The sequence below is a fragment of the Argiope bruennichi genome, chromosome 1, assembly GCF_947563725.1.
Source record: "Argiope bruennichi chromosome 1, qqArgBrue1.1, whole genome shotgun sequence".
Classification (NCBI taxonomy): Eukaryota; Metazoa; Arthropoda; class Arachnida; order Araneae; family Araneidae; genus Argiope; species Argiope bruennichi.
The window spans coordinates 49,319,494-49,343,571 of NC_079151.1; positions in this window are offsets into that span (position 1 = coordinate 49,319,494).

Genomic DNA, 24,078 nt, shown 5'->3' on the forward strand with positions numbered 1-24,078 from the left:
TAGATATAATATCTTAATATTTTGTTTCATTTTTTTCGTTCGTTCGAAAGTATCTTTGAATTTTATAGGATACAATGTGAATTCTTTTAAACCTAAATAAATTATTCTTCATTCGTATAAGGTATATTACAATAAACTGGCACTTTCTTAGCACATTTATATCTTTATTCAACTACTTTATATTCTATAAAAGTATAAAAATAATTTAAAATCATAAACAATTAATCTCAATCGCTAGTTTTATATTCTAAGAAAATATGATAATTTTAATAAATATTTATATATTTAAAAAATAAAGAAACGCGCTTGGAAAAATTATCCTGGAAAGAAAATAACTTTCTAACTGCATACATATTATTCTAAATCCTCCCTCCAAAAATCAAAGGAAAAAATATTTTTTTTAATAGTGGAAGCATTTTACATATTAATATTAGCTTTTTATTGTAAAGAAAAATATGCAAAAATATTCCAAACTTTTGAAATTGAGATGCATCAAATTCACAAATCTCACGATCTAAAAAGACATTTTGTAATTTCTTCGGGAAGATAAATTTCCCTCGATTTTCATTAAGAGGAAGGTCAATTATGTATACAAAATTTTGAACTTTTAGTGAAGATTCATCATGCACGTTGGAAAAATGTTATAAAAGGTTTTCCTTTTATTATTCGTACGGAGATAAAATACCTCAAATTTCTCGTCTCTATACAAACGAGTTTATCAATAAAATTCTGTGCACATTTTTTCAAAGAGCTTTATCACTACAAACATTTTAATCTTTAAATTTGAAGAACTGAATCATCAATCTCCTAGACCATGTTGACCTTCAAGATTTCAGGATGCGTCATGTAATGAAAATGAAAAAACAGATTCATCTCCACTGTTATTGTCATTCCTCTATTCTTCCAATTACGACCCCCTTCTCCCATCCCAATTTGATTTGCTTGAGAAGTACTTGGAAGATATTAGTCTATTTTTATCAACTGTAAAACTGGAATTTGCTTTCCCAAACTATCTAAAAAAAATTTCACAATGGTCCGCAAATCAAAAGCATCATAAGGAAATCCGCAATCTGCCCAAGTAAGGATTTGTTTGAGATTTCATTTTCATCTCTGTTCAATAAAACCTCTTCTTCGAATGGTGGTAACATTATTATTTTAACTGATTCTTAGAGATTTGTTATAACTTTCGAATACTTTTCCATCGTCATTCCCTTAATAACCACAGAAAAGACAGCGCATGTATATGTAACGCAGTACAGACATATTTGTGGTTTCTCAATTTGTATTAAGGAGTCCATGTATCTAAAATATTTATAAAGAAAGCACGGAAAATACTCGCCTTGAGAAAAAAACAATTTTTATATTGACAAAGTTTTATTCTGATTCAACTTTGCCAAGTTCTATTATTAAACCGAACTCTAACAAACAATTTAAATCTAAATAAGATATTAAAATGGAGAAATATATTGATTTTAGCAATATATATATATATATATATATATATATATATATATATATATATATATATATATATATATATATATATAATGTGTGTAATTTTTTTTCACGCTTGAAGAAACGGACTGTTCGAATCTTTTATGGTTTGGTTTGGTTATATTAACGTCCCGTTTGAAGCAACACTAGGGCTATTTTGGGACGGACCTCGTAATTTTGAACCGCGGTCAGATGACGAGGACGACACCTGAGCTGGCACCCCCCTCTCCACACCACATCACACCAGCGGGAGGACGTTTGGTCATGACGGATTTAACGCGCAACAGACTCCCTTACACGACCGTTCTTCGGTGGAATCGGGTCACGGACCTGAAACCCTCCGGTTCCGAAGCCGAGACCTTACCACCAGGCCACCGCAGCTCTCGAATCTTTTATGAAGATTACCAAAAGTACTTGTTCACCATGTTAAAAATAAAATCACTGATTAAAGTGTGTCAACAATTTGTAAAGGATAAAATGTGCAACAAGGTTTATCTCTAAATATCGGCTTTGAGCGATGAAATCATTGTAACCTTTATAACAAGGTATATGAACTTAGAAAGGAACCAAATATCCTTTTTCAAAAAAATTGCAAAAATGCTCCACGGGGTAAATTTGTCCCAACTTACAGAAAATCAATATTTTATTTGTCTCAACCAGGCATGTAGAATCTAAAAATAACGTATCTAATATATTTGAATATTTTAATTTTATCAGAAACCGCGATGACGAACTCCCAGATTAGAGGAAAGGCAATTGTGAAAAAAAATTTTCGGTTAAATTATAAGTATCCGTTACCTTTCTGTATCTGTTTATAGTATAAAATTTCGAAGTGTTTTGAGTAAAATGAATTCAAAACGTTTTTGTAGGTACACATATTTCTTTTAGTAAAGGAAATTTACCATTTCTTGTATCACAATAGGAATATCATTCTATTTGTTTAATTATAGCTTATAGCATTTGAATTTCTTAATAAAAAATCTCAGTAACAATGTACCGCCATTAAAAAGCCATCAGCTGATCTTAACTCACTGAATTGTTGAAAAAAAATAGGTCACCTTAAAACAACAAGACATTTTTAATTGCTTTAAATTAAATTAAATATTGTATAATATACAGCAGGCTACAATTGGTATAGCAGTCACTTTTAATTTTCATATTAAACCAATTGGAATGATCCCTAAAAAAATTGCTCACGCCGTTTTTCACGAGGGTGCTATATCCTCTCTTTAAGACTGCCAACCTAGGACTACTCCTTTAATGCCACAAGTGCTGATATTTTTGTTTTCACACATGACAGTTGAATATTTCGATAGGATAGTAAAGCAAAAAAGAAAACTTTCATTTCATACATGTTACCTTAACCTTAATACTTATATATTAATAGCATGTCATTAACAAACAATAATTAGAAAACGTATACCTCTATCATGAACCCAGCGCTTTTACTTAATCTAGCGCTTGATCACTGACATACAATTTATACACACGTAACAGAAACTTAAATATGCATTGTGGATGTTTTTTTTCCGACCAGTTGAAACTAAAATTCTACTCACCTTTGCAACTGATTACAGATCACCCACCAAATTTCAGTTACTTAAGTCATAATGTTTTGGGGTGTTCGGGTTTACACTTAAGAGAAATTATCCTCTAACCGTAGGTTAATCTTTTGAAAGATTAGGTTCAAACTTTGATAAGAATTTTCATTTTATACGCTGAAACTATACACTAAATTTCATATATCTAAGTTGTTACGTTTTTGAGTTATCACAATTACTTGTACGAAAAAGTACCGACCGACAGACGGTCAATCCTTTAAAGGGTCTAATTCCAAATTTCATAGAATCAGACACTTGATGTCATGATTAGCGCGCTCGTATAACCATGCAGAGATTTTATCTGCATGAATTTTGCTCGGAATTTTATAAAAATAAAATTGTGTGTTCTAAAGTCTATATACCGAATTTCATCTTCCCAGCAAACCACATTGAAGTTAATATGTTCACAGGCAAACATTCATAATGCAAAATATATATATATTTTGGACTCGGACCAATCATAAACGCAGAGATTCGGCAAAACCTCGAGTTTAAATTTTTACGCGATTATAACAACTTCTCTTTGAATACTTGGAATACGAGAAACGGATTTAAAATACTATAGCAGGCTATCAAAAAAGAAAATCAGCACTTTACATAGGTTTATTTCTATTGCTCTAAAACTAGCATCAGATGTCACTCTTGTGTCTACTTCTGGCTCTTCGAACTTAACCAGCTATTGATTGCAACATTGCTTCTTTAAGTTCTTGATCCGTGGTTTTTTCCGAATCCTCCAGGACAACACATTTATCCAACTGACATTTTAACATGATTTCGCACCCGGAAATTCTTTTCGAGGTATGGTCTTTGCGATAATTCCCTTGCATTACAATACATATTTTTTTGGGATTTGCGATTTCAAACAGATTTCGGATAATACGAGTTTCCATTAACCGGTTTTTTTTTACTGTATATTATATTTCATTTTTTATTGTTTTGGCATAAATACAAATTTTGTTTTAGTCTGTATAGCATACGCAGAAAATTCTTTCCATTCGTCATGACAATTCAAAAAGGCATGAGTTCATAAATGTAGGTACTGTAAAAATTATTAAAAAAAAACTATTTAATCAACAAAAGTGCTTAATTATTTTGTTTATAAATAATAATTCATTAAACATTTTGTGAATGAAATCTGATTCTAAATAATGCTGTATAACACTAGAATACAAGAAAAATCTCTAAGAAAACTGGGTCTTTATAGGCATTGGTATTTAGTCCGACGCTCAGTCCACAAAGAAAGACCCCTTTGAATCATTTGCAACATATTTTATCTTTAAATCTCATTTAAAAATCCCTTCAATGCTCAAAATATAAATTATACAAACTATTTTCTGAAATTAGAAGTGTAAAGTTATATATATATTTATTTATAGGGAATAGTTTACAATGTTAAAAAAATTATAGTTTACACTTATAAATTTTTTAACATTGTAAACTATTCCCTATAACTAAATATCCAGTTAAATATTTATATTTATTTTTAATTAAACATTTAAGGTAATTTGCTTCCATGATTTGAAGACTTTATATACATCACTAAATTTGAATTTCATTTTTTTTTCTAATTTTTGAATTATAATTGCTTTATTATAACTAATACTTCCAGCAGGTTACTCTGATTATACTATTAAAAATAAAAATTCTTTAACTATATACTGGTTTAGATAATGAATGAAACAAATAACATTTCGCTCAAATAGCGATAAATCCTGTGCAAAATAAATGGTTCCACAAATCATGCGCGTTCCACTGGTAGAAATAGTGTTTTCTTAACAAATTTTAGGCACATCATTAATTTTTATAAATTAAGTGTCAGAAAAAGGCATCGCTTGTATTACTTCTTAAATATGAGCATTAAAAATATATAACGTAGTTTGAAAAAAAGTTTTGTAAAATTTATTTCGCAACATTTCCTGCTTCGTAAATAATTCTCACCTAAATAAATGGCTTGTCAGAAAGTCAAAATCGTATCTCTTGGGTATATAACGCCTCCTACATGAATATGGACTCGACACAGTATCAACTTTAACGTCAAATCTAACTGTTTCAACACATTACACAGATTTTTACCTAATTATCTGATTAATCTTTTCTTCTCTGGAAAGAAGCAAAAGTAATCACCACTCCACCTTTCAAAGACAAAATTAATGTAATCCCAGCTAATTATAACTAATTCTCCCATCAAATAAATCCCTAGGAGCGTCAGGATCTTTTTACCCTATAATGCTATTCCTAGTGGCACATTCGTAATGGTGCGGTCGCTAAACACTATTTTACGCGAAGGAACGATCCCACTGGAATTTTTCCACCGAATTTCCACTTCCATGGAAAAGGTTTAAAAAAAATATAATAATAACAAAGAAAATAAAAACGAAAGCGAGCTCGTGAACTGTGTGGTCATTATTCAAAATGACGTGGTAAATGTAGTTTCATTTAAAGCGTTTAAAATCCGCCCAACGAAGCCGAAAATAATAATAATATATCTGATAAATACAGCTGGAGAGAACATCTAAATTCATAGCTGTTTCTAATTCTTTCCAGAACTGCTTTCGCACCCTTCTTTCATTCTGCACAATTTTTTTTATCCATCCTGTGCCGGAAGCTAAATATTCCGGGAACCCCAACGTTTCAGTAAATTATCGCCCATGCTCGGCGGTCATAAAATAACTCTGCTGTCAAATCTAAAAATGAGTTATGTGGTTAAACGTCATTTCGCATTCGCCTTTTTAAAGGGTTAGTTTTAAGGACTGGTGTTTTGCTTTCCAACAATAAGGTAAGGAGATCAGGTTTCCCCTTTTTTTATGGGGGAGGTGGCTATGTTGTTGCGCTTTAGGGTGAAAAGGAAATGAGGGTGTTCTGTAAGGTGTATTTTGGTCGACAATGACTGGAAGTATGTAGCTTGCGGCGTCGAATGCTTTTGAGTTGTTGAAAGATTAATACTCGTAGAATATAATAATTGTTTTAAGTGTTTTTATAGAAAAACAATGCTGTAATTAACTATGCACTTTTTGTAAAATATAATCTGATATAAGAATAATTCTAAATAAAGGAGTTTAATACCTGTTATTAATCTTCAAATAATTATTTTTTTAAAATAATTATCTACCTTTTATTGATGCATTAAGATATTTAAGTAGTGTAGAACTTTCGAGTTAATTACCATGGTTTTTTTAAAAAATGTATTGAAGATTACAATGAACAAATACACATGCTGGCAAAAAGAAAGATTTTTTCTTAGCGTATTATCTGTTAGATAACATTTGATTTAATTCGCAGATTTCTTATTTTTTTCTTTAAAAAAATTCTTTCTCTATTATAAACGAAGTTGGCATGTAAGAAACTAGATTCAAAATCCATATTTTGAGATATATCTGCTTTCAAAAATATTAGGTTTTAAAACTAAAGTTAACAGTTTATTATATTATATTGTTACAAATCTGTAATTTTGCTACCCGGCACGAATAATGTCGTCGTGGGAAAAACCGTTCTAAGATCTGACCTGTGCATGCTGAGCGGGTGCCGCGTCAATAACATCAGAGCTTGGCGACAAACTTGGCGAGCATTTGGTGATGAATTTGGTGACTTTGTCGACAAAAGGGATCATACTGGAAAGTTCGAGAAGTTTCATGATCCATCCAGTAGGAACCAAGATACACTCAGATACGTCCTGATTGGTCTGGAAGATTCTAGCCCCGCCTCCCGGAACTATAAAAGACAGGCACTCTGAAGCTGCAAGGAAGTTAACTGGCCTTTAACTAGCCACTAACTTCTTTAAAAACATGGATAAGAATGAAAATGAAGCAATAGCTAAAATCCCTAAATATAAACCATCTACAAATTCTAGAAGACCCCGTAATATAATATACTACTTAGTTATCTCAGCCCTCTAGTTTTTCTTCCTAACTTTTTTTTATTCAGAACTCAAATTAAACAGTATCTCAATAGCCGTTTCTAGCTCACAAGCAGTAAAAACTTACTAAGTCCAACGGCAGCGTACCCCCGCACCCTCACTTTAATATCAGACAATCACAATGAGTCCTGACACTCGCCATCGAAGACGGCCACGGCAAAGTATAGACAGCAAAGCACTGTGAAGTCTCTCCTTACCGGGGATATGCCCCTGATGAGGCTAGGCGCCCCGTCAACCCAACCATCAAGCTGCAAGGAAGTCGTGTGTATCATCAGAAGTCATGTGTGAGAGTAGTCGGAGTCGCCGACAAATAACAGATTAGAGGATTAGACAGCAAGCAAGCTGCTGAACTAGCGATTAAATGCACTGCGTTATTACGATTGACTGACGGTATTTGTAGAAAAATTTTTTGTAACAATATATAACCTTAATATGTATAGGATTGAATGAAATATCTTGATATGACAAATTCCACACAATGAAAAATAATTTTTAATGACGAATTCGAGATAAATAAAATAGTAGTGGGATCGTAATGGAACAACTGTATAAATATGAATTAAATGCAAAAACTGTAGAACCGTGTTCTGTCTCTCCCAAACAAAAGAAAAATTCATGTAATTGATTATGTAAATATAATAATAGTTCATTCAAATAATAATTTTCCTAATTGATAAACGATATACTTATATTAATCTATCATGCTCAGTCTTTGAAAATGTATATTAATTTTGTTTTAATAATTAGAAAACAAAAAAAAATATATATAAACACATTTTTTTTTTTATATTAGATATAGTTTTGATTATAAAAGGACTCTGAATTCTCAGAATAAAAGTAACCAAATGAAAATCCAATATATCCAGACTATTAAGTTTTCTATTCTGCCCACAAAATGAGATAGATTACTGGGAACCTCTTAATAAGTGATTTCAGCAAGATCATCAGAATGTTTTCGTAACCTACAATTTTGGTAAAATGTAAGACTGATTCTAAACTACAATCTTTATATTTATTATACTGATTACCTTTTAACGCGATAAAAAAATAATGAAAATGGGAGAAAATATTTGCGTTAAAATGATAAATTATTGAAGATCAATTTTCAGTTATTCATTAATCTAAATCTTAGAATCTATCAGCAAAGTACATTCATTTGTTCAGCAAATCATATCTTATAATAAAACCAAAAATGCCTTATATTAGAACATTTCATTCTAATGATAAATCATTGAAGATCACTTTTCAGTAGTTTTTAAGAATCTAAATTCGTAGGTTCTATCAGCAGAATTCATTGATTCATCCAACAAATCCTATACGATAAAAGATTAGAGGAATGCTGTAAATATTAAAAAAGGTATGAGAACATTTATGCGGATAAATCAACTTAAATATATTTATTTACTTTAAAAATTCTTTCGGTTGATTTATTCAATGTCTTTATAAATCATTTTACTTACTATCTCATGAATGTGGTAAAGATATTTTTCTATTTCTTTAATTCTTCTTTTTTGATTTCTTCTTTTTTGTAATTCTTGGCAACAGAGATTAGCCATCATTTTATTAATGCTTTTCCCTTCAAATAAATTTTTATTCCTTTTTTTTTTAATTTTGAGAAAAGTGTGATTTTACATTGGTTTTAAACATAATTTGAACTACCAATAGTTTAAACAATTTGAATTATTTTTAAATTAATAATTTTAAACATAATTTAGATACAGCTTTGGTTATGAAGAATTACCATTAAAATTACCCTAGAAGACTATGTCCAGAAATTAAATATTAATAAAAATCAACATTCAAGAGCCTACCGCAATTCAATCATTTGAGCTATACCACACTCTTATTGTATTTCACAATAATAATTCTGCTATTACATTCGAACTATAAAACTATTTATGGAATGAACAAATCAACACTTTAATTTCAGTTCTCAAACTGTTTCTCAATTTTATTTTGATAATTATCTTCTAACATTATGTCATTCAGAACAAAATTGCTTGTTACTTTTAAAAGGCATATCAGCTTTTTTAATTAAGGTACTTAACAAAGTTTTTTTTTAACTTTAAAGATATGTCAATTGTCTATGCATGTTTCATAAAATATTGTTTAATATTTCATTCTTCGGATGTTTCTTTATCTAAATTTTTCTTGCGACATGAAACCAAATGCATAGACCAATAATTAAAGATATTTTTCATAACAAGCATCTATTGGAGTAAAGTGCTATTTGCGTCGTCTGCATACTTGGCTAACAATGGGGAAAATATCTCATTTAGGCAGGTGAACAGTACAGATAAGAGGCCGCATCAATATATTATAAAAGGGTCTTATAAATGAAAGAAATATAGTGATGTACTATATGTGAAGGATTTACATAAATAGCGTTATAATCCAACTGAATTGATCTAACTTTCCTTAAAACTTATAAAAATAGTAAAAATGTGTAAATTATTCACAAGAAAGAAAAGTTTCGTCTATGATGAGTACTCTTTTATTTCTTCTTCTGATTAGTGCTCTATTAAATTATAATCAAATCTCAAAGGCGAGTAAAAGCTGTAAATATTTTTATGTTAAGTTTGGCAGAATTAATTTATAAAGTTTATAGAAAATGAATCTATAAGGTTCATAATCTATAAAGTTATAATCTATAAAGTTCATAGAAAATGAATTGAAAAATTTTGATATCCAATTAGTATGTAAGATATCGAAGTATCATATTAAGCGAACACAACAATATTTATTTATTGAAATACTAATCAAATAAAGTTTTAAAATATGATAATTTGATGCCAGTTTAATTCTTTAAACCAAATGATCTTAACCATATTCCATAATAGCCGCCTCTGCCGACCAAATATTCCATCGATAATGTTGGTTATGTTTAATTTCAGTTTAAATTTTTTATTTCGTAATTTAATGACCATGATTTTAATCCCAAACAATTATTTGATAATTAATAATTTGATGTCTATAAATTTTAAGTATCAAAGTGTTACAGATGTTAAACCTATAGTCTTGCACCTGTTCTGTTATTGCATACATGAGCGATCTTATTGGAATCGAGTTCCATTATTTTGCCATTTAAAACTTAATTGTATGAGTATATATGTCCAGATTTTCTTTTGAAGGGCTAGCTGCATTTTTTTTAATTTTTAATTCGGTGAAATTCCATGAATAAAGGCAGATTTTTCTCCTTATATTTCATGAATGGAAGAATATCAAGAGATTTAATATTTGTGAAAAATAGAAACGGATTGAATTTCATTGCAATATTGAGATATAGTGTTAAAAATAAAAACAAATCTTTAAGATCCAAATTTCAGGAAATATTTGAACAATTTAATTGGAGTCATTAAAAATACATTTTTTTAAAATTTTAAAATGCTATCAAAATCAAATAAGTTCAACAATGTTTTTGAGAGATTTTGTAGAGAAATAAAATAAAATCTTGCTTCATTTTGCCTAATAGTCTTAAAATTCTAATAAAAATTTCAAGAAAAAAATGTCCGTGTTACACATTTCTATTCTCTAACATATAATACTACTATTACTAGATGTGGTTGTTCAGAATCAAACTGCTTTCCATAACAAGTCTTCTCCTTCATTATTTGGAAATTTCACAATTTGCAGAATAATGTTAAATGTATAGACAAAAATAAAATATTAATAAAACATTACATTTTCAGTTAAATATAGTCTCTATTTATATAATTATTCTCAACTTATAGATATAGTTTTAAAATACTATGATATCATTTGCATCATATCTGTAAAGAAGGACTTTTTTTTTTTCATTTCCTTATCGATATTCTGCAGTTCAGGAACCCGGATAAAACGGAATAATGCATTTCAATACAATCCTGATACATTTTTTTATCATAATCCGAATTTAGCAGTCAATTAATTGGTTATTTATTTGAAAATTGTATTCATCACAAGAAGGATCTTACGGTTATGTATTTGAGGAAAATTAATAAATAATAGCTAATTGCAAAATCTATTAGAAATAGAAAAAAAAGGGCAAAAATTAAAAATATAAAGAAGTTTCTGAAAAAGTACTTCCGAATTCTTTTATCGATGTACTATAATGCACAAAACAATCTTTTGTCTAAAATTTTAGAGTCAAAGAAAATTTGCTTGCATAAGAAGTTGAAAAGAATTCCATAGAGAAACTAAATCATGTAATGTTGAATACTGTAAGGAATTTACCCTTTATAAGGCATAATGCCGGGACATTGTCAAATAAAAGTTTTAGGGTTATATCATGATAAACCGATGGTATATATACTAAAACATCAAAACTTCGTTGATTTACTATTTAATTTATGAAATAAAAGGTGGTAAATATACTTACCAGATATTTCTCAAGGAAAATTGAGAGTAGTAAGCATACTTACCACTGAGAGTAAATAGTAAAAACTTTCATCAACGAATTTTCATTAGTAAATTCAACCACTCAATTTTAAGATATTTTAAACAACTTTGTACAGTATTTTTAATTAAAAATCATGGAATTCGAATTCAGTAATGTCTTACATTAAAGTTGGAATCTTATTTTGCATTTATTAGGCTGGCTGGGTGGAATGCTACATTGCATAGAAATAAAACTGTTGCAGTTTGGTGCAATTTTATTAATAACATCTTAGCTATTTTTAGCTTTACGAAATAAATTAAATTGTCATGAACTACAGTATTTAAATAATTACTGCATTAAAAATGAAGTGAATGAAGTCAAAATATGCATAGCAACACTAATAGAAAGATCCAGAATTTTAAGAAATTCCAACTGAATCAACAGTTCCTGTTCATTTAAAAAAATTAATGCTAAATATAAATTAAATAAATTCAATAACACATAATAATAATTAAATATAAGAATATGTTAGATATAAGAAGCACAACGCAGTGGTGTTTCATTTCTGAAAACTTTTTCAGGAGTTCAAATTTAATGATAAACGCTGGAACTTAATATCGCTACGAAAATCCTTACATCCTGAACGTGAAATGGTGAGCATACTTTTAATTTAAATATTTAAATATAAAGTTAACGTATTTCAGAGCTATTAATGTAGCCGAATCGAATTTTAGGCATCTGATTACCCTGTTTATCATTTTAAAATACTTTTTTTGAACCCTCCTAAATAAATATTTTGCAGATGGCAAGAATATATACCAAAGAACTATTAAGGGTTAAAACTTCATTTATTCATGGAAAATTAAAATGTATTATGAGCATCATTAAAATTTACGTTACTCAAACTTATCTTACCGCCTCACCATTTTACAATTTGTACTTACAACAGATTGAGAGTAGAATTTTACTAAAATATTGTTTTAAAATTATTTTATTTTATTCGAAGTATTATTTAAATTATACCAATAAAAGTTTGCGGTTTTAAAAATCTTTTCAAATTTTATTACTTCAGTATTAAGTTGATGAATGGATTACTGAGATATATATTAGAAACTTAAGCAAATATTTCGTTCCATGTAAATTAAGGGTGGGGATAGGCTCGAGATGATTATTCAAACAAATTGATAAGTCAGTTTATTTCGTTCGATTTCCTCGAATTGCAAACATAAATTCAAATTCCAGTAAATAAGTTAGCTGTGAAGCATGTTTGAAATAATCACTTTTCGGATGGCTGCGATGAATATTAACAAAGAGAAATCCGCATAAATATATGAAAAGTGAGTTCTCTCGAGCAAATTTCCTTTGAAAATCCTATTTGATCTCACAGGTGAACTTAAATTGAATACTCATCATCAAATATGGAATCTTCAAAATTCATCAATTTAAAGAAAAATCTCGTGTGGTAATAAATCATATATTGTGTCGATACATTTTCGAAAAGTATATCTAGATTTAATTTGTACTTGGAATAACACTATACAGATCTCCTATCTACTTTCAAATATATTTGTAGTCATATAATGCAGGATGGAATTTTACTTTTAGTATAAAATTCTACACTTTACAATTTCGATTAAAATTTAGAATTTCAGTGAAATAATTAAATCGATATTTTTGCGATATTTCTTTATTATTTGGCTATTAATTTACACCATGTTGACAATATTTTTTAATTTTAAGGGTTATAAAATAACTTTTAAGAACACAGGCACACAGGCATTATAGAGATCTCTCGGCAAAGTAAGAGATAATACTCAGAACTAAGAGAATTTTAACAGTTGGCACCTTCAAAAACTCGATTTCATTTTTTCGCTATAAAATAAGGAACGTTTTCCAGAGAGTACAAAAATGTATAATTTATATAGATTCGAAAAGCTGAAAGTTCATAGTGTTTTAAAATGTAATCAATAAGAACGTCTATGAAGAAGAGGCAAAAAAATTTTCAATTTTCCGAAAATATTTTTTTTTCTAATTTCGATATGCATATATGACATTCATTATTATATAAATTATTATATTCATTGACATATGGTTATTGTATGGAATTATATTCTATAATATTTTCAAGCATTATGCATTTGCTGACGCATTTTGCTTATTTCTGTGGAGTAACATTTTTATAATTTTATTTGTAATTAAAAAATATCGTGCATTAGTTTGTTTGAAGTTCAGGTAGCATTCAGTATTTAAAATATATGTGTATTAACATAGAAACTTATTTTCTGTTTTTATTGAATCTGTGATTAACTATTAATTTTGGTGTTGTTATGAATTCTTTTTCTGATCGATTTATCGTTAAAAACTTGTTTTCACATCAAAACACATCGTGTATTTGTTATTAAAAATAAATCGATTAAATAAAAAAAAATATTTTCTGTTTTATGATGAATAAGTTTATTTTTTGTAAAGGCTAAATTTTATGTAAGATATGTATTACTAGATTTTATGTAAGATTATATGTATGGCTGTATTTTATGTAAGGTGATTTCCTTGCAAAAAAATTCCCTTTTAATTAAATTTCGGTGATATTTTTTTCCGTCTAGAATATCTGCTCTCCTTGAATTGTCGTGTTATATATTAGAAAACTTTCCAGGGTATGTTGCAACTTAAGCAGGTCAGAGAAAAAAAGATAAAATTTATCATACTTTATTAAAAACAAATATTTAATTTTATCTTATACACATATTTTTGAAAAATTTAGATTTTTAAAATTCTGAAAATAGAAATATTTTCCTTGTCAAATGAAGGTAGTTAGGGACCTTGATTTTTTTTTCTTTTTTTTTTTTAATATTTAAAACACTCTATCAAAGTTCCAAGATTGCCAAATGTTTAATTCTTTAAAAAAAAAAAAAAACTTTAATTTTGCAATCTTTATACGAGATTTAATATTTCAGCATTAAGAAATGAGATTTATATTGTTTGTGATATAATATTTGTTTTGCATCACATATCTTTTTGAAATGTTTCAGAACAAAATGCTTACATTTTCCACTATCAATACTGAAAGATAAGTACAAGGGAAAAAAATAAAAAATGCCAGTCCTTTTCTTATGTAGTAAACTTTTATCCTGTATTTCTTCGTAGCAGGATACTGCTAGCAATATAATTGCAAATGTGGTCCGTTTCATTAAAAATGTATTAATTTTCAATTTAAATTGCAAAAATCAATGATTAAAACCATTTTTAACATTAAACGCTACTTAACATTAAAATTGTACGAAACCTTGCACCGGAATTGGAAGAAATTACACATCATTGCGCCAGAAATAGAATGGGAATTTAATGTACGAAGAAAATGAAAGCAGAAAACTTGTTTGTAAAACTTTTTAACTCGGGAATCTGGATTAGCGAAAAGTAACGAAATTTTTAAAGACATAATTACAATTCGTGCCTATAGGTGGCGCTACCTGCCTGTACTCCAAAGTAAAAGCAGGAACTCCGTGATAAAAAAAAATACCTTTGATCAGGATTCGTTTATAAGGTATAAGTTAGTCGAGTAAGGGATATATAATAAATGGATAAAAATGGCATTAATGTTTTAGACATTTTAGTTACAGATTTTGTATTTCATACAAAGCTAACTGATGTCTAATATTTGAAAAATGTGTAATAAGTAATTTTTTGTTCTCTAGAGATTCTAATTTTTGCTTCTAATTATTTTAAAATTAATTTTATATGGTGGCGTATTTGTTTTTCTTTTTTAAAAATATTTTTATGCTTACAGTGAAGAAACTATACTCTAAATTTCGTCAATCTTTATTATAACTAATATTATATCCGACGAATAGAGAGAAAAATAATTGTAATAATGAGTAAAAACGGATATTAATTAGATGCTTGTGACAAAAATAAAATCTGAATACAAATAGTGAAGCATTATTTTCTCAATTCTATTTTAAATGAAAGTTAGACATCAAGTATTTCTCCTTTGGTATTACAAAATATATGATAATTGGATTTAAATGAAAATATTTCCATGCTCGTACAAAACTCTTTCTTCCAGTCTTGTTCTGAACCGAAGAGGCTCTATAGGCCGTTGTGGACTCAGAACTCTCGAAACTTTACTCTCTGAGTTTCCATTGTATGGCGCAGTGTGAGGCCACTCTCAGAACTGGAGGGAGATTAACCACTCCAAGAAATCGCTACAGCGTAAACTAAGAAGTTGGGCCTTAATATCCTGAAGCTTCTGCAATTCGAGGAGTAGGAAAACACTTGAGTTTTCGAAAAGTTATCGCTTTCATGAGGGATGCAGTTGTTCCACGCCAGAAGAGAGTATGTTTCTGGTTGGGGTGAGTTTTAATACCGGGCAACTCCGGAAGCTTTAGATTAAAGACTGAGCAAGGGTCTCTTTCTGTGGGAGAGGGACTATTTAATTGCAGGGCCTTATTTCAATGCAATGGACACGCAGTTGATTCTTTGGAATCGGAAGTATCAATAGTAGTGAATATATTAAGCTATGTGTTGTCATACTGTTTTATAAAAGAAATCGCACCCTAGCACAAGCATATTTGAATAGAAAAAAAATATTTAAATAAAATGTGAAGTATTTGCTTCTTTTTAGTAAAAAAGTAATGAAAAATAAACAATAATTTAGGTTCTATACTTGTATTCTTTCTGGTAATTGAAGAAGTTGCGGAATCATTTGGGACATTTATTCCAGATTAAGGATTTAAAAAAAAATAAAAGATAATAAAATGTTAGAAAATATTTTAGAAAAATAAAGAATCGGTTAATTGGTTGAAAATGTCAAGTCTCTGTAGATGAAAGATTATATTTTTTTAAACATGACGTTCACTTTGAACTATCATAAACTGTAGAATTCTTCCAACTGATCAAAACAATATTTCAGGCATTCCCAGAAATTCATGAATAATTTTTGGGAGAATTTTTTTCCATCAAAGATACTGTAATATTATTATTGCTTATATTATATTTATTAAAGTCGGATTTATCATATTTCTTAATTCTGTGACTATTCAAACTGCTAATTTTTTTCGTTCCTCTATTTCGATTCACCTTTATATTTCTATAATCATGTTTATTTTAATGTAATTATTCATATCAGTTATGTTTCTAATAACTATTATCATGTTTAGTTTATTATCATTAATAATGTTGTTATCAGTTTATTATTTCAGAATTATTATCATAACAATTACTTCAAATTATCATTATTTAAAAAAATTCGATTGTTGATTAGTTTTGCAACTCTTTTAATTATGAAATCTTTAAGTGAAATATTTAACAAATTGTCAGTTTTTCCTTAATATTTTGCTTGCTTTAATTTTTTTGAATAAAAATACTATAAATTCAAGTTTTTGAAATTCCTTTATTAACTTTATATTGAAATTCGCATTTTAAAATGAGAGTTTTAATTTCTATAGGTTTCTCCCATCAATTCCTAGTAAAAATATATATTATATCAAATTCTTTCTTCGAAAAAAAAATAATTAAATTTTAAAACAAAATATTTTTATGCAATGGTATGACGGCAGTTATTTAGAAATTTTAAACAAGATATTGCTTCATTGCATAAAATACTTAAATAACGAATTCTCTTTAATGCCATTATATAACGTGAACACTTAAACGAGTTGAGACAATTCCAGGATCAAACATCATTCAAATCATAAAACTTCTCAAAATTTGACAGCATGGGAAAATGAAACTGAATTTAAGGAAGTATTGGAAAGTTTAAAAGTGTTCTTCTTTCTTTTACATTAAAATTTAATTAATATTTCTGATAAAGTCTCAAGAGCTTTGAAATTAGATTCAAGTTTTGAAACATTTCCTCTTCCATTCTCTACACTACCTTTATGATGAAAATTGTGTTTTCAAGTCTCTGCTGCAGGCAGAATTTTGTGTCCTTTATTACTTTGAAGTAAATAGTTCTGTATAGTTAGCGTTTTATATTATAAGGCAGGAATCATTCAGTTAAAATAAATTATAGAGATGAGAAAATGTAATTTTAATACATTTCAAACTTCTATTGTATATTAAATCTTCAGAATTTCTAGTTTCAGAATGCTTTTTTCAACTCTCTTTAATGTCTAAATGATAAAAGCAAAATTTAATTCAAACTTCTGTAAGTTAATAAATAGGCATATAATCCATAATTTTTGATATATGAACAGAAATTTACAGAATGAAATGAACAGATATATTTAGAAAATTTTAATTCAAACTTCTGTAAATTAATACATAGGCATATAATCCGTAATTTTTTATATACGTCGTTTAAACTATAATATAATATAACGTTATATATAATATAACGTTAACCCATTAACCGCTGGTGTGGCGTTGACGCAACGGTCAATATAAATAAATATAAAAAAATAACGATTAAACAAATTTTTGAATAAATTACAGTTTTATGATAAAAAATAGCACTACTAACAAATCAGTGAAAAAATTTACTTAAATAAATTATTTTACACCTAATAATCGATGTTTAACTTGAAGCATTTTTTTTGTTCAAATTTCCAAACTCACTTTTTCTTAGAAAAAATAAAAAATTAAAAACAAATTGGGGTTTGGTTGTGAAATACATTAGAGAAGGTCACTCTTTGTCAGTACATTCCACAAAGCAGGTGTTTCTGTGGGGGAGGAGGGGAAAGTAAAAACAGATGTTGCGTTCGCGCAACGTCAGCGGAAAGGGGGTAGACTGTTATCCTTCTTGAAAGATTTCATTTCAGTACTGTGCGTCTTATTGGTAGCAACTTTTTTATCCTCTGTAGTTTAAAATGCATAGAACTAGATATCTTACGTTTGAAGAAGCTTTGGAAAAAATTTTCGAACAAAATTCCAATGACGAAGATACAGATGAGACCGATATTGTTGTCGTACCTCCAGAAACAGCAGATGCTAGTGATGAAGAAAAAGGTAATGAAAATATTTTATATAACGATAATGAAGTTTTACCTAGAGATACTGCAGTAGAAGTTGAAGTTCATGTAAAGAAGAAGTTAGATCCTCCCAAAAATTCTGCTAAAAAACAAAAACAAAAAACGGAAAAGGAAGAATTACGATGGTCATGAAAGGAACCAATTGATAGGCCTCAACCAAAAAACGAAGAAAAAGCTTCAATTGATCGTATCAAACAAATCATAGAAGATAAAACTAGTGCAGATAATTTCAATCTTTTTTTTTTTTCCGATATGAAGAAAACAAAAAGATACTTGTTATTCGATGGAACGACAACATTGTTATGACAATAGGGTCAACGTTTGGAAAAATTGAACCACTAAAAAATGTTTCTCGATACTCTAAAAATCAGAAGAAGAAAATATTAATAGCTCAACCTCACTGCATTGAGCAATATAATCAGAAAATAGATGGTGTAGATTTGCGTTGCAAATTTTGTTTCCAATAACAGAATTCGGGTTTGTGGAAAAAGATGGTGGTGGCCGATATTTTCAAATTTCATCGATGCTGCACTAACAAATGCTTGGAGAATATCAAGATTTTCTGAAGAAGGAAGTAAAAAGTCTCTGTTTGATTTTAGACGAGAGATTGTGCTTCATCTGTTACAGACGCCCTTGAATAGTGAGATAAATAAGAAAAGATCAGCTATAGGACGTCCGAGCAAATTCAACCTTACAAAACCAATATCCGAAGGACATTTTATTGTTAAGTCTACAGATAGTAGAAGACTACGTTGCATGTATTGCCACAGCCAAACTATTTATAGCTGCAATGTTTGTGAAGTTGCTTTACACCACAATTGTAGTGAAACATATCATACTTCAGATTTATATCACCTTATTCTTACATAATAAGCTTGTCAACTATATTTATTTGTTAGTTTTTAATAAATTAAAATTTTCAAAGAAGTTTTTTTGACTATTTTACACCTTTTAATAAGCTCACAAAAATTTCTAGTTTTTAAAACGCGAAGAAAATGCGGCGTAGGGCTCGGTGATAACGATCAGCATTCGTACTTCTTTTCCGCTGACGTTACGCCAACGCAACACCCTATATTTTTAAAAGTACGTGCAATTTCCTTATTTTTACATTAAATTACTATTATAAGTGGTCAAAATAATAAGTTGTATGTTTGCATCGAAAACAAATAATGATTTTGAGTTTGCTCAAATGAAAGAACTGAAAAAAAATATATAAATCTCTAAAATGGAAACAACCTGTAAGAAATATGGTTATCTTATTGAATAAATAAGATTGAACAAATCTTTAGTGTATATAACAGAACTCTAAAAACGAAATGCAGCAAAAACTAATTGTATAACAATGTGTGACAAGAAATAAAATGATTCGGTTCGCAGTGTTAATGAAATTAGAAATCTGAAATACCCTCAAGGCACTTGAAGAAAAACTTGCCGGTCACTTTTGTTTTATTCACTAAACAAATGTGAAACAAATATGAATAGAAAGTTAAATATGGTTTGTCTGCAGGTCCAATAATTTTGTTAATAAATTCAAACAACTACAACATCAAGAAAATGACATTATCAAGATCCAATGGCAATGAAATGTGACTCGATTCACATACGCCCATAAATCTTAAACTGTAATGGCAGCATATTTTTGAAATGATCCAGATGCAGGATCTGAAACGAAGGTGTTTATGCCATGTTGCTTTCAAAAACTTCATAAAGTTATACTGTTTGAGAGGATATATAAATTATATTTTCTTATCTTACTTCATAAGGTACATGCCTGATGTAGACATATGAACCTATACTGTAGATTATATATGAATTGTGAACTACTGGACTACATTAAGGCTTAGCATACAGACAATTAGGAAAAGGGATTCCTTTGAAATGGATAGAATTTTAATAATCAAAGAGGCGGATCTCTTTGGATGAACTGCCAGAGTTCCAGTGTTCCCATTTGGAACTTCTGAATTTTGAGAAGTTGGGTCAAATGTTTCTATGCATGCTTTATGCAGCTATAGAAAAGAATGAATTGTGTAAAATTATCTTAAGCAGCATACGTATTTGGTATAGAGGTCAACTCAATTACTTCATCTGAATATCACAGAATATAATTTAGATGCTCTGGGGAATATTACTATAGCTCTCACCTCAATTTTTCAGACTCTTCCATTTGCTTAGAGTAACTCTGCAACTGCAGTGTCCGCTTCTTCCTGAATTCGCAAACCGCAGCATTGCTATATCCCGCAGAATTGTATTATTGATCAGTGCAATCACACTCTATAAGGAAAACACACACACACGCATATGTAACATTATTTGTTGTGAAGCAGAATGCAATTTGAAGACAGTTAAAATACTTTTAATTTCGTGACGTCGTTTTATTTCATTTTGAAGAAGCAAGCATATGTACAAGCGATGAGCACACAGAACGACACAGAAAAGAACGAGGAAAAAGCTCTTGGACATTTTATCCCTGGTCTTATATAACCTATGATTTTGATAGGGAAAATATTTCTTTACAGTGCTAAGGTATTATGAGATTTCGATAGGGATTTTCGTTACACGAGTGGACAAGGTAGGGGAAACACAGGGATATTTAAAAAAAGAATTTGCCTGATCAGCGGTATTTTATCTCTTCACGCGCAGTGTGGAAAAGTTAGATTTTAGCTGATTCAACAATTTAACAAAGCTTCTCTTGAATTAATTAAGTAGAGACAGTGGAATTGGATCACGAAATAAGAGAATATTTTAGAATGAAGTTACTATGGGCTAAATTAAGATAAAATCTTGAAAACTAATTAAATTGAAATTAGAGTTAAAATTTCATTATATATATAATATAATATATTACTGACTCATCAAATTTAGTGAAATAATGTACAATGTTCTAAAATAAAACAACTGTTTGAAAAATTATTTCTAAGCCTACTTAAACGTGGAAAAGTCAAAGTGTGCTCTATTTTATCTCGTATACCTTAAAATCAATTAATAATTTATTGGGACATCATTATTTGTGAAATATTTTTTTTAAAAAAAGAAAAGTCAATTTAGATTTCTGAAATCCAAATAGAATTTCAGATCTTTTCAGATGTGCAATAAAGAAGAAACTCAATATTTCTAGTTTCTGATTTATTCTTCTGTGTCTTGGACACCTACTTTCCTCTGGAGCAGAAAGTTCCAAAAATAAGTATAAATCTCTGGAGAACTAATTGGTCATTAATTGCCGTTATTTGGCAGAAGATACAGTCCACTGCCACCCGCCCACCTGAACTCTCCATCGAAACCACTTAGGGGTGGTAAATAATTCACTGACGAACGAGTGTAAGGAGACTGGATTACTTTTTTTTTCAGTTGAGAAGAGAAAACTTTTGAAAGAAGAGATTCTCTTTTGATGAATTGCCAAGAGCGAATAAATGAATTCGTAATAAAGAAGCAAATTCATAGGTATTCGTTTGGTTGGATTTCATATTAGTACATTTTTTGTGGCGGAAAAAGAAAATAAGTTGAGGAAGTGTTTGAATTGAAGTACTTGTTTGAATATTTTTTTTTCTTCCCAGGAATATATTGTCGTAACTTTTTGAAATTTAATAAAACAATTGACGAACGGTTAATTATTGTCCTTGTTAAATTAATAATAAATATTAATGGAAAGTATATAATCATGGTTATTTAGACTTTTCTTTTTTATATTAAATTATTTCGTTTAGATTTAACATTTATTGATTAGAAGAAATGTAGTAATCGAATATTAAGATTTTTTTTATAATTTAATTTTTTTCTGTATATAAAACCTATAATTTTAATTTGTACCTCAAAACGTATTTATATTGTAGAAAGATTATTTAGGATATATCTGCTGAATCTATAGATTCATACTTCTTTATCTGCTTATCTTAAATAAAATGTAGAACAGTTCATTAGTAAATTTCTTCAAACAAACAGAAATTGTAAAGCTAAATTTCTTGAAAAATTCTTTTTAAAAATTCAGCACTCTTTTTTCTTATTTTCAAGATAAGATTTTAGATAGGCGCAAATTTTTATGATTGAAATAAATTAAAATTTGTGTTATTTGCATTATTTTGCATTCACTAATTTAAAATATTTTGAATCATAGGACATAATAATAATTTTTATTTATTAATTATGAAAATTTTGTATCATTCAATTAATTCATAAAATTAAATTGGATCGAATTATATTGATTTCTTACAGTATTGATCTTTAATATTAGCGAAAGTCTCCGAAAACGTCTTCTAAATGTGAGGCCTAAGTGGCAATACTTCCAATATGCATTTCTCTTCTTTTTCCTTTGTTAAAAACAAAAGGAATCCCAATTTCGGTATCGACCATCCTTATTGTTAATTAATTATCATGAAATTAATTCCGTATACAAACTATGAATATCATAGAAAAACGAAATATACGGAAAAAGACGCCGAAAATGTTCGTAATTAGTGAAATTTTAATGATTCCAGAAAGAAAATTGCGAAAATAATCATATGGAAAATAGATAATGCAAAATTTTGTTGATGTTCGAATGAGAAAAATTTCATATTACGCAATAAATGATTCTTGCAGAAGTAACTTTTTATTAATCCGAGTTGGAAGCACCAGTCCACATGCAACAATTGTAATGTATTAACTCTCCCTCAGTACAGTATGAAACATACAGAAAATACTATTTTATTAAATAATATTAAGAACACCGATTATGCAATAATACTCTCTTAGTGCACAAGATAAAGCAGGATAATCTATGGACAGGATAAGATTTTCCAACATTTTGGTCTTATTTTTTATTTTCATTTAATATTTTTTTCTAATTTTAATTTTTTTCGGAACTGTTAAATGAGATTCTGGAACCTAGAAACAAAAAGGAACGACCAAATGCTATCAACGTAAAATGGATAATGAAATTTTATTAATATTAGAGGGACAAGAAATCAGTGATATCTAGTATGAAATCTGGAGAAAATATTCTTTAATCAGTTAACATTAGAAACAACAGTTCACACGTAACATTTGCAGTGTGTTGACTTTCTCTGTACAGAAGATGAAAGAAGCATCTTTGAGTTTTTAGATTTTTATTAAATTTTCCCTGTCTTTATTTTATTTTTAACTTTTTATTTTATTATTTTTTTTAAATTCCTTTCCTCATACCTTTTATAATTCCGTCAAATTTAGTTTTATTACATTTATCCGTTGTTTGAAACTTTCCTGTATATAGGTATCTGTAACTTTCTGGTCTCTATATATTTCATTAATTTTTTAAATACAGAAAGTTATTCTTAAACATAACAAAATTGAAATAAAAATAGGCATTCTTGCAATTCAAAAACCCGCTCCCCCCAAATGGCGCATTTAAGCGCATTTTGCACTATTAAGGCACATTTTAACCTACCAAGTTTGCATGTAAAAAGAACGCTTGAATGTGTCTCTCTCAATCAATGACAGTAAATCCTTGTTCCGTTGAACAAGAGAGCATGTTTTTTGAACTAGTCAACAATTAGTTTCTGCCATCAAGACAAGCGAATCCAGATTTACTCAGGAGTGATTCAGGTCTTGTACCGATTTTAAAATAATATGAAATCCGGCATCAATTTAATATTATTGACTGGCATTTAAATTAGTTGATTTTCGGTTTATGCAGCAATCTATCTTGATGTGCATACTGTGCGTTCCATGAATGAATTTTCACTGCTATACTGTAATGAAATGAATTTTTCAATTCATCAATTAGGCCATATGCTA